We start from the raw sequence: 12776 nt of genomic DNA on the forward strand, positions 1-12776 counted from the left end.
ACATCCCGGGGGGGAAAAAATGATTTTTCCGAACGCGACCCCAAAACTGAACCCTCTCTTCTGATGGGGGCGACTACTCGGCCCGAGCTTCAGAGAGACGATCTCCGGTCTCCGGGCCCAAGGAGATACTGTAGACCGCCATCGATTGTCCCTGTGCTGTGGAAGCTGTCATATTTTATAGATGTTTCACGGAATGGCTCATGATCTAGACGATGTCGCCCCCATTTAGGAAGAGTTGTGTTTGTACTAAGGGTGGAGGAAGGGCTCTTGATGCAGAAAAATGGGGACCTTCCTGATAAGTTCTTCTCACAAGTGACAAAGTAATGCCACTAAGATGCAGCAAACTAATATATTTCATTATGGGACTCTGCAATAGAGCTGTTTCTCATTGGGCAGCCAAGGATGCCACTTTGTCATTACAAGGCCACATGAGCGAGCCACAGGCAGCGTGGGACAGAATCAACGCCGCCACTGGACACAAGCTGACTGATTACTTTTCCAGCTGACATCACAGCTCTGACAGTTATCCCAGCATCCTCAGGGGGGGACTGCTCAATACTGATTTTTTATTTTTTTTTGACATCAAAAGTTGCTGGTGTCACCAATCACTGCATCCCATATGGTGTATGCACATGTGAGTCACTTCTACAAATGTCTAAAGACAAAGCAAAAAAAATTCATTAAAGGCAAGTAAACAAGTTGTGCATTCAATCAGCATTAAAAAATAAACTTTTCAAACTACTTTCCAGTCTTCATTTAACTCCAGTGATCAGTTGAAATTGCATTGCTTCCAGTCTCCCTACAGCCTGTGTGATCCTAATTTAATCAGCTCTTTCACAAATGAGACCACATGAATAGGCGCAATATTGAATCAGATAAAAATATAGATTGATGAACAGTCCATGACAACATTAGCAGCCTTTCCAAAATGCAGGGATGAAAAAAAAATCAATGGGCTCAAAGACCTGTCATTTGCATGGGTCTCTTCCCCTAATGGGAATACTTTTTATAGACGGGGAATTACAAGTTGAAATATTCTTTTTGATTATTGGACATCCATAGCCAAATATGATTTACATTAATGAGCATAAGTATATTAAAGACGTTGTATCCCCCGGCATCCGAAACAATTGAATAATGGCTCTGGCAACCAGGCAGTGGGCTGAGAAAATAGAGAGGAGGTAATGTCACTTTAATTACTAATGGATAGCTCAATTGTTCAGACTTTGATTTTTCATTTTTAGGAACAATCTAATAAAGCAAATATTCATCATCTTCATATCCCCTTTTAAAATGATGATTTTGTCAAGGCCAGACAGCAGAGTTATTTAAAGAAGCAGGCTATTTATGCTGACCTCTAAGATCAACAGTTTGTTTGAAGATTGCGTGCCAAACATTAGAAAACAGCCTTTTCATGCCCAGTTGCAGATGTATGATACACTTAGAGTTTAGAAACTGACATTGTTAATAGGGACAGACATTGCAAAATGTCCCTTAAGAAGCATATTTGTTCCGTATAAATTGCTGAATGAATGTTACATCCTGTTTTAGTGCCGGTTGTGCTTCCATCGTGATTTAATTATGCACTACAGTGTTTTGACCTGAGCTTTATTAAAGTTATGAAATTACAGAGCAATCTTATCTGAGCTTTATGTAAATCATGGGGTTGGGTGACCTTAGAAGTGCTCTGCTCGCTTTGCTAAACTGCTCTAGTCAACGTCAATTCACCGCAACACGAGAGCAGACATTGCTCTTTAGTTAGATTAAAACCCTCTCTGTTATAACAGCACGCGTTGTAATACCAGAGGTTATGCATGATATGCATACAAGGCCCTGGTGACATCTTGAGGCACTGGAAAATGCATTAAGTATCTATGAATTAAGATGAGATGAAATTAACAAACTGCAGGACCTTACATGTCATTCTCTCTTGACTCACGTTTTTTTTTTTCTTTTAAATATTGCATTATCATGTCATTTTGCAGAATCTTAAAACCTTACAAAAAGCAGGAAAACAACACTGTTTTTTTTCCACAGACCGATATCGTTGTAAAAGGTCTTCGGCTGTCTTGTGTTAAAGTCATAGAACTTTGAAGTTGCCGCTGACCTTTGTCTGTGCACACCTGCTTGATCAAAATGAAACTGAAGAGGGAGAAACATGTAAAAGAAAAGCAACAATCCTGTGATGACAGTTAACATATTCAACAGATTATTCCATCTTCTAACTTTTTGCAGTTTCCTTGGGTTCTATATTTCATAGAACTTGAATTAATTAATTTTGGCTTCCCACTGGGTAATAACTTGGGTAGCTAAATAAGGAGACAAGAGGCTTCTTTGTGCACAGCTGCTTCGCCAGCATCTCCTGTATCCTGAGTGAGTTTGGGGAACACTGGTAAATTATGAAGTGCATCGATGGCCAGATGTGCAGATTAATTTATATTTTGCCTCCAGGAAATGTACTGACAGCTGCAAGGTGGTGAGGTGGTTAGCACCGTTGCCTCACAGCAAGAAGGTTGCCGGTTCGCGTCCCAGTGAGGACACCCGGGACGTGGAGTTTGCATGTTCTCACCTTGCAGCATGGGTTCTCTCCGGGTTCTCCACCTTCCCCCCACAAGGTCCAAAAACATGTTGAGGTTAATTGGTGATTCTAAATCGTCTGTAGGTGTGAATGTGAGTGTGCTTGGTTGTCTGTCTCTAAGTGTAGCCCTGTGATAGACTGGTGACCTGTGAGGATTAAGTGGTGTATAGATAATGGATGGATGGAGATGGACTGAATTCAAGTCTTATTCTTTTTCACATTTTGCACAGGAATATAGCACCGCATGAAAGTGAAAGCAGTGCTCTGTTTATTTAAATGTGAAAGTGCGAGAAAATGTTTTGTCCCAAAAATCAATTAATAATTGTGATAAATAATCTTTGTCTCAGTATTGATCAAAATAATTGTGATTACCATTTTGGCCATAATTGTGCAGTCCTAATGTATTAGTACTGTAAGTTTTTCTTGCCTAGGGTCAATCTTGAGACTGTGGTTTGTGCTGGAATTCTAAATAAAAAAATGTGCTAAAGGTAAAGGCAGTACCAAGGCCGTTTAGGATTGTTTTCCATAAAGCTAGGAAACCTAACAGAGACATTTACAAGTCAAAATAGAAACGGCACAGGCTGAGATGTCCTGACGTTTAGATCGAAGTACGGATGAAGCTCCTGAAACGCAGGGTCCTACACTTCCAATGATGCAGTTCAAGAGTGTGTGTTATTTATTAGATCTTCCCTGCATCTTCTGTCTAATTCCAAACATCCAGTTTGTCATTTACTCCCTGCAGACCACCTGTAGATGCTGAACAAGTATTTTCATAGACTGAATAGCGTTCCTTGTGATGAGTAAACTCAAAGATTTCGACTACAATTGGGTCCACAGTCACATAATTTACAAAATTTGAGCAAATATGCAGTGACCTCTGTGGTCAAACATGTCCTGTTTGTCAGTTTTCTGCTTCTCAGGCTGCGTTTCATATTCGAGGTGAACCTGTGTCAAGTTTCAAACAAAATGCCCTCTCCGTGGCTCCATTTAATTTATTTCAACCATGAATTTATACACACTGTTCTGCCATGCACGGGATGATTTTGCCCAACCTCATTAAGAGGTCAACAGCGGCGCAGGCCCCACAGGTGTAATCACATTTACTTTGATCCTCTGTTTTTATGTCCTCGTTAAAAGCTGCTGAAGTAGCAACATGGTATTAGTAAATACGCAGCTGGAATATATATGAGCATTAATCATCCTCTCTAGTAAACGGGGCAGTGCTACCTTACTGGATATTGGGCATCAGGCAGAAATGATGCTTTGAAATTAATTCATTTTCCTTTAATTAATGCTTTAGTGAGGGACCTTTCCTGTAAGCATACATCACGCATTACATCAAAATGTGCAGCGCCACATTTCGCTGTTATTGCTTCAGAAGACATTTATTCAGACTCTTCTGAAAATAGAAACGAGGTGCTATTACTGTGTGTATCGAACATTTTTAACAAAGTTATCAAACTCTTCCATCAGGATTATGCTGAAGAAGCCAGCGATGTGGTCGAGAGCAAAAAAAAAAAAGAAAAAAAGCAGCGGCATTCTAAAGAAGCTCTTTTAAAGTCTGAGTCATATCATGTACACGCGTATTCACTTTTCTTTTTTTGTTGAATGTCATTGCTGTGATGGTTTTATTGCTTTAGACCCCTCTGCCGGGCAGGTTAGAGGAGCGACTGCACGACTGATGAGCGTGGCAGGAAATTGGCAGATGGAAGCATCCATTTCACCGCTAATTAGGGGGTCCAGAAGCCCGCCGAATGACAGGGTTCAACTGGGCAATGTAGTGCCTGCCAGCTCCCATCCCGTGCGCTTTATAAAACGCTCTTTAATTCCCCGGCACAATATCATTAACTTTGTAAGTGGATGAACACAATGGACAAGCAATTTAATTAACTTCTACCATTGAATGTTGGAGGGGAGACTAAATGAAATTAATGCACAATATTTCCCAGGGAGGCAGCCAACCTTGGGAGTGGGTCTGGATTGTTGGCAGGTCAGGCGCTGCCGTGGGTTTGGCCAATTATGCCTTGTTTAGACCCATCCATAATATTTTCCTCAAAAGAAAATAAAATCAGTGGTTTTGAGATCAATCATGAGCGTGTGTCGCTCTGCATTCTGGGAGATTTTAGAATAATGAAGTGGAAGCCCGGAAACACTCTGCCAAAGGCCCTGAGAGTCAACAGAGCTAAAATACAGGTATCATAGCTCATCCATGCAGCGGTGGGGGTTTACTTGAAATGGACACACAATGAATGGCTAAATGGAACTTGAGTTTGGGAAATGCAGCCAATATAATGATCTGTCCAGCACGATTGTCCAAACCGAAATTTCCTAAGAGATACATACCTTGATAGTCCTAAGAGGAACAAGCCAACTGATTTTAGTGATTTCACAAACTGTTCCCACAACTCCACTATGAGGGTTAATTAATGTTTAGTGAAATGTCTCAACAGTTATTGAATGGAGTCCCATGAAGTTCTGTCCACATGTTCATGCTCCCACAGCATGACTTTAGTGATCCATTGAGTTTTACTCCAGCATCACTTACAGGTTGACATTTTTGGTTTAGAGTGAAACGCCTTGCCACCAGTTGAATGGATCAGAATACAGTTTGATGCAGGCTGTGTTCATTGTGGTTCCATAATGTTTGAATTATTGCATTCCCCAATTTTGCCAAAAAGAAATGTTTTCACACCTGCTCATTTTTATTTTGTTTTCCCCGATTTTTCAAGACAAAGCAGAAACAGCTTCCATGACTGATCAGCTGTTTCTGCTTCTTATTGTGTCTTTGTCTCCATACAGCATCAAACATGTAGCTGATATGAAAGAATCATTACAACTTTTCCAATCTAAAAAATTACTGAGAATGTCTGTTTTTTTTCTCGTAGATGGACAAAGTTTACTTTCTCTTTTTTCTTTGAGGTTTTCTAATGGTTTGCAAACAACTGGGTTGCGTTTAGCGTGTCCCAATACATACTATGTCAAATGCAGTAGGCCAATCGTACTACATCTAGTCGGATTTCACAGTACGCACACCAACATGCATTCTAAGCTATAGCTTTCTGTGCTAACTGCACAGAAATCACATCACATGCGTTGGTGTCTCATGCAAGGATAAAGTAGCTTGAGCCAACAAGGATGCACAAACACATGACGGCTCAGTTCGCACTACAGACCGCAAGAGTCAACGAAAATAGTATGCCTTAATTGTACGCATACTACATGAAACAGTGCGTACTTTGTGACAGCAGCTGTGGTATGTATTTAAAGTTTTAAAAAAAACATCCGATTTGGAACACAGCTTTGGTTTTGTCTCCAGCTTCTTCTTCTTCTTCTTCTTCTTCATTACAGCCATGTGTAACATGAAGCGCCACCTTAGGAGGACACTACGCAGCCTACTTCATTTGCTTAGTTAATGGAAACAATCTGATCTGATCTGCTGTCTTCCCATCTTGCTCCATTATCGGACCAAAAAATTTAGCTCAATTATTTGATTTATGTATCGAATTTGATTTACTTGCCGTTACAGACTGCTAATCTGCCTCGAAAACTCAGTTCTGATGGATTTGTGAGCTCAACATAAATCATTTCAGTAAAAACGGCCTCATCTGACCATATTTTAATGCCACAGGTCAGTATTATTGACTGTGGCCAGTGAAAATGAGGTTCAGGTGGCCTGCCTGGATCAGAATGGAGGCGCTGCAGTTCCTGTTTTAATTGTAAGAGATCAATACTAGTCCTGCTTTGCCATGTAAACCAATTTTCTAGCAAGGTTTGCACATGATGTCTCACGGGGGGAAGTGGAAGAGCATTAAGAAGAGTAAGCTTAACCTAAATCTTAATTACTGTGAAATAAGTAAGTAAATTTACATAAACATGTTTCCTCTTCGTATATCTTTGAACGCTCTTAATTCGTTCCCCCTGTCCCTTACCTATGGCCCCCAGCACACACAAACACACACCCCAGAGACAAGGGCTCCTTCAGGACGTGACGGATGGCTCCAACACTCGGGGCCGCTTTCAAATCACAGGAAGTGACAGAGGAAGTTTTAATGAGAGTTTTGTCTGTGTATCCAGTCAGGCCTTCCAGGCAGCCGATGAATAATAGACACTGTGGCTCAATACTCTGAATACTCAATCAATGGCACTGGGAGAGGGCCTTGGCAAACACATATGGCAGCCCGGGGTGGGCGGTGGGCTCAGGAGGGGTAGAAAATACTAAGGCTTCTCCATCTGTATCTCTGGGCTGAAAAAGCAAGCCATCTCTATTGATGCTGCTCACTTTTGTGCCGGGGTGTTTTCCTTGCCGGGGATGACAAACAGGCTGTTTGTGCAGTATTGGAGATTTGTGCAGCGAGGCTCCCGTGAAGGTGCTCTTTTAGCCCTGGATGCTGCATATCAATGGGTCCCTTGCTGGGACACGGAGGGCTGATCTTGAAATAGATATGTGGATTGTCAGAGCGCGTAGCATGCTGTTCTATTGTCTACTGAGGGATTCGGCTTTTACACTTTGATTTGGAGTATGTTTAGAATTTAGTCATGTATGACTGCTGGTCTTTAGTGACTAATGAGGATATTATGCACCTATTAGTCAGAGCTTATGTCTGTGCCTCCTTCTCTAAGCTGTTTTGACATAGCATGTGTGCCTGATATATCGCAACACCATTTCTTCATGACAGCATATCTGATTGACCTTTCCGATAAGACTTGCGTGCCTGTGTGTGTGTGTGTGTGTGTACTTCGGTTTTATGTTTCTGTGTGCAGCTTCATGTGGAAGTGTGGCATCACTCGTGATTTGACAGATGAGGAGACTCCAGGGATTTCTGAGCAATGAGATATAAACTGGAAAACAGCCCATTTTGTCTCTTCTGACTAGAAGGCAAAATGCCACCGAAAACCCTGAGGAGATATTTCTCTGAGGTGGCTGTAACAAGCTCGGAGCCTCCACACAGAGATAACCCTGATTACAGTGCAAGTATCCCTTTATAGGAGGTGCTGTTAACGGATAATTACACTTTATTACAAGCTCAGGATTATTTTTTTAGTTATTACTTAGATCTGGGACCCTGGTAGTTTCACTCACCAGCATTCGGGCGAGCAGACAGATTTTAAACATCCAAACTAATAAAGCAGTTGCCACTTAGCTCCGCGTTGACTGACGAATTACCAAATTAGTCACTTCAGCTCCCACTTGCACACAATCTTCCTTGGCAGTGAGGGATTATAACAGACATTTCAGGCACTTTTCCTACAAATAAAGTGGTTTAGAAAATCGAGTGAATTGTTGGCCTGTTTACAACCTCTACAGGCTCCCTTTGTTGGGGATATGAATAAAAAAAAAATACTGTAATTTTCACCAGATTACCTAAAGAACTGTATTTGGAAATAATTTAGCATTCAAGCGGGATTGGGGTGAGTTTGTAGAGGAGCACACCTGCATCTGGAAAACTTAAATATGTACAACAGTGAGAGAAAAGATTAGAACCTTTCTCTTATGTTATAGTCCTGGCAAAGGCATCAGAAATATTTTTTTTGCTTCGGATCTGGCTTTGCACTCATACACAGCTTTACGGTGCTGAATTAAACAGTAAGAGATGTTTTGCCTCGTGAGGTGGCAACAATCACAAGACACTGCAGACAGAATACCTCTTTTTGGTGCACATCATCCTATCTGTAAATGAAATATTTTCACAGTACCAGATTTGGATCGCAACCAAGTCATGTGTCTCGTGAATGAAGTTAAGCAAAACCTAAGTGTCTTCATGAACCCGTAAACTGGACCTCATGTAGATTATTCATGGAAAACATGAACCATCTAAGTTCTCTTTTTATATAAAGCAACTAAAAAAAGTTTAAATTTGATGTATTTGAGTTAACTTGCCTTACTCCACGTTGCTCTTTCTGCAGTATGATTATTGTAAATTTAGATTTTAAGTACAATCTAGTGTAGGAATGGTGTCAAAAACTACAAAACCAAGACCCAGCTTGTCACAAACCACAATTAAACTTGAAGCAAAACTTTTGGCAACACTGCCATAATATACATTTACATACAGAGGGAAAAAGTAAATGGGAACACTACACAAAAAATTAGAATAAACCAATGTTATGGCCTCAGTTAAAGCTGGGCTAGGTGATATTTTTTTGACGTCATTGGGAAAAATTCCATACTAACCTGTCAGCATATTGTAATGCAAGTGGTCTGAGTAGAAACTTCTGTTCCTCCTCCTGTCACACAAAAAAAGGAATCTTGCTCATGCTGGATGATTTCAGCCAATCACAGAGCTTCTCACTAGTCATAAATAGCACCAACACATCAGTGTGGCAGAGGTGTTGGTGGAAAGGGAGGTCTTTCGCTCAAACAAGTGGAATGAATAATTCTCTCTCTTTTCCAGATTTCTGCAACTCAAGCCATCTTGTTTCTTATTGTGATCCATTGCAGGATAAAAAGAAAAACATTGGCATCCTGGTAACCCTTTTTCTAAGCAAGTATCATCCTCTGGTGTGTCGGGGATGTTCTGACTTCTTTTACCACAATAAGCTATAATTTAATTCAAACGCCTTTGCTTTTCCATCGCACCTTTGAACATTTGAAAGCTCATCCCAAAGAATAAATATAATTATAGGCCAGAGCAGTACACAGCCTGACTTAAACAATCATGTTCAGCTATAGCTAGCATAATCGCAGTGACTTCCCCTTACTGAGCTGATTTTTTATTCTATCGTGTATTTTTCTATAAAACCCCTCATTGGACACTCATGGCTATGCTCCACAAACCCATAAGGCTGCAGTCGTTTGCGGGCGACGGCAGAACATTACCCTCTGAAGTTGTACAGTGACACTGTGATGACACCGGAGTGTGTATGTGTCAGCTCTCCCGGGACTGGCCACTCTCCCTTAGCACAGATTGGAGGTGAGACCTTGAAGAAAAATTATTACTTTTATGTTTGCTTTATGGCTCATTTTTCACATTAAACGCAGAAAATCTATTCAGGGGTCACAGAATTCCTGCTTCTCTTCGTCGGCCAGAACTAATTTTTGCAGCCCTCGGTATCGATAAAGCATTCAGCGGAGCAAAGTATGCAGGCTATGTACTGCAGCTCTCAAGTCTCTATTTTCCAGCAGCCAGTCTATTGGGACTTGTTCAGCCCGGATCTGCTGGGGTTTTGGAAATGTCAACTGCACACACACACACATATGCACACGGAGCGCGAGCACAGCCGCCGTTGTGTCAGTGTGCCCTTATCTGTGAGCGGCGTAGCCAATATGACTTGTGATAAGAGATAGCATTGCCAGAACGAGTCATAAAACCCCAGCTTTTATGGCGCGGTTATTGTCTTTCTGTCTACAATTATAGTGATTACTCATTTCCCCTTACCTCCCCTGCGGCCCTCATGGTGCACTTAATAGACTGCATTTTACTAATGGAAAATTAAGTAGCCGCTGTGGCAGTGGGGTTTATAAATATGTAAAATATACTTTTAATTATTTCAAGTGAATCTGGCAGCTAATCAATAAAGAGGGACGTGACAAACATACGTTTGACAAAGGCCATTGTAAAGCTACTGGTAAAAGATAAGCATGGCCTGTCAGCGCAGTCCAGCCCTAATGAATATTTTGAGCCTGTCATGTAAAGAGACAAATGGATTAATTGCGCCCTGCTAATATAATAGCTTCTTCATGAAGAGTGCAGGAGGGAGGCAGAGGCAGAGGAGAGAGAGCAGCAGCTGCTAGGTTCTGAACCCCGGTGTCAAATGAATATTTATTAGGGCGGAGGGTTAAGTAGATTTTTGCGATTACATGGATAGCCACTTAAGCATAGTTGTTTATCATTTATTTAATAATTGATTCACGTGGATTTGTTTGATGTCATATTAATTTTATTTTTAGCAGTCGCGAGCCTGTAGAGGGACGGTGACTATTACAGATGAAGGTTTTTAATCTTCCACTTGTTATTTTGTAAGACATGATGTACATTTTTTTGTTGTTGTTGTTGTTGATATAATCAGAAAAAGCATCACAGTGTTCTAGAGCTCACGGTGGAATCTTTGTATTGCTTTTAGGTTAGATCAGCAGAAGGGGTCGACTGATGTGTTTTTTTTAAAGCATTGATTCTAATTTTTAGTAATCAAAAGACTGATAACTGATATTTGGAACCTATGTGCACTGGCAGTAAAAAATGAAAATGAAAGACAAACTCTAAGACAAAACTTTGTTGAAATCCCTTTTTCTTTATTTGTTACACGTGTTGAATTAAAAGACAACTTTCCAACATTTATGCGTTACTGTTTATTGGCTGATACTTGTTATGTTTAACCAATCAGATAGAGCTGTGAGCTGGACAGAGAGGTGACTACAGATAGAGAGGCATCAGTTCCTAAACAGTGTGTAGGGCTGGAAGTTTTTTCAAGAAACTGTCTGCTTGTGCTTTTTGTGACTTGATTTGTAAAAAAAAAAAAAAAAGTTCACTCTGATTAAAAACCATTTAAAATAATTGATGAATCATTACCACATGAGCTACAATAAGTCCCACATGGAGGACTGCAGGAATCTGTAAAAACAGTTTAAACCTTTGATCAGATGTGCTGCATAATGTAGGCTGAGTTTTTAGCACTCATGCAATTTGCTAATTTAATTGTGTTAAATAGGGAATTAATTGTTCAACATATTTTTAGATTAATTATTGAGAAACATTAAAAAAAAACCCATGATGCTGATAATCTGATAAATGCTGGATATTGGATCTAATTATCATTCATGTTTGATTTATGCTCCTATAAAGCACAGAATAAAAGAAAATATTTGAATTTGAGTCTGTGATCGTTTTCCTCGCTGTACAGTCTGACCTAAACCATTAATCACACACATTTTTGTCTATTAATTTTCTGTTGATCAAGTGGTAGCAGTACGTTGACTTGGCAGAAAAACAGAGTTTAATTTAAAACTGAAAGAAATATTAACCTTCTCCCCATCCATAGCATAATAATATTTCAAAAATGCTCAGTTTTACTCCACTACCCGCTGAAATATTCACACAAACAGCAGCAGTTAGCATAGTGGCACCATTTTGACAAATCGCCCAGTTTTCCCTCCCTGGCCCTGTTTTCCTATCCATCTCTGTCTGCAAGTCTGTTGTTGGCACTTTAAGGTGAAAGAGAACATAAAGACAAGTGAGCACAAATAAGTGTAGGGGGCCTTCCTGGAAGCCGTCCTCTCGCAATGGGAAGCTGTGACCTTGAGTCCTGCCTTCGCCCAACGCCGTCCCCTCTCATATACACTCCCTCCCTCCTCCTCACCCTCCCTTCCCTCCGTCCTCCGCCGGAGCAGGAGAAGGAATGACGGAGGGAGGGGAGCGCGGCGGGGGTTCGGGTCACCAGCCGCGGTTCTCATCAATTAAATGTGCGACAGTGTTTTCTGTCGGCTGAACTTATATGTCAAGGAGATGGGCAGGACCTCATGTTTGTGCTTTTGACAAATCAGCAAATGTTTAATCTCAAGATGTGCCGGCGCTCATAAATAATGCAGAGGCCGGGCCGGGCCCAAACTCTGTCGGAAAGAGAGGCGTCTGCACCCGGCCTCAATAGGAAAACGCAGGAAAAAGACTAAATCCTCCTTCTTCATGCCTCCAGCCTCTTTTTTTTTTTTTTTGTCCTGCCGGTGTCTCCTCCTCCTTTTGATCACACCCCTCCATCCATATCACTCATCTCTCATTTACTGTACCTGAGCCTTTCCTCTTATCGTCCAACTCGGTCAGTCCATTTCTTATCTCGCTCTTTTGTCTTTTCTCTCGCTCGACTCACTCATGTTTTAATTTGCTCGCTCTGGTCTTTATAGGAAAAGTTACTCGCCACCTTCTGCCTCTCTCTTTGAGTGGAGAAAGGAGACTCAGAATTATCCCGAGCCAAAGGTCTGCTATCTCAAAGACACAGGGGATTGAGCTTGAGCTCCATTTGCCCTAAATGTAAAGAGGCCAACAGAAAGCAGTGTAGTGGACTGTGAACCGCATCAAATCCCCCTCTGCACCACTCTCACTTCTTCCCACAGACTTTGATTGGCTTGTCCACCGACTGGGAAAGTTTCCTGATTGTTCACAGGGAAAATTAAGATTTTAAGCCTATTGAAGTTGATCTTTGCTCATTGAAAAGTCCATCTGAATGTGTCCTTTGAAAGCTCAAATTGTTGACTCGTCACATTAGAAGA

At 41.0% G+C, this 12776-nt stretch overlaps 1 protein-coding gene across 3 annotated transcripts in view; it reads left to right on the top strand.

The window, feature by feature from the left end:
* The window catches only part of inpp5a (inositol polyphosphate-5-phosphatase A), a 180261-nt gene that overhangs the window by 84041 nt on the left and 83444 nt on the right, over positions 1–12776 (top strand). The window lies entirely within an intron of this gene.

This window comes from Stegastes partitus, unplaced genomic scaffold (assembly GCF_000690725.1).
Source record: "Stegastes partitus isolate 25-593 unplaced genomic scaffold, Stegastes_partitus-1.0.2 Scaffold688, whole genome shotgun sequence".
Classification (NCBI taxonomy): Eukaryota; Metazoa; Chordata; class Actinopteri; family Pomacentridae; genus Stegastes; species Stegastes partitus.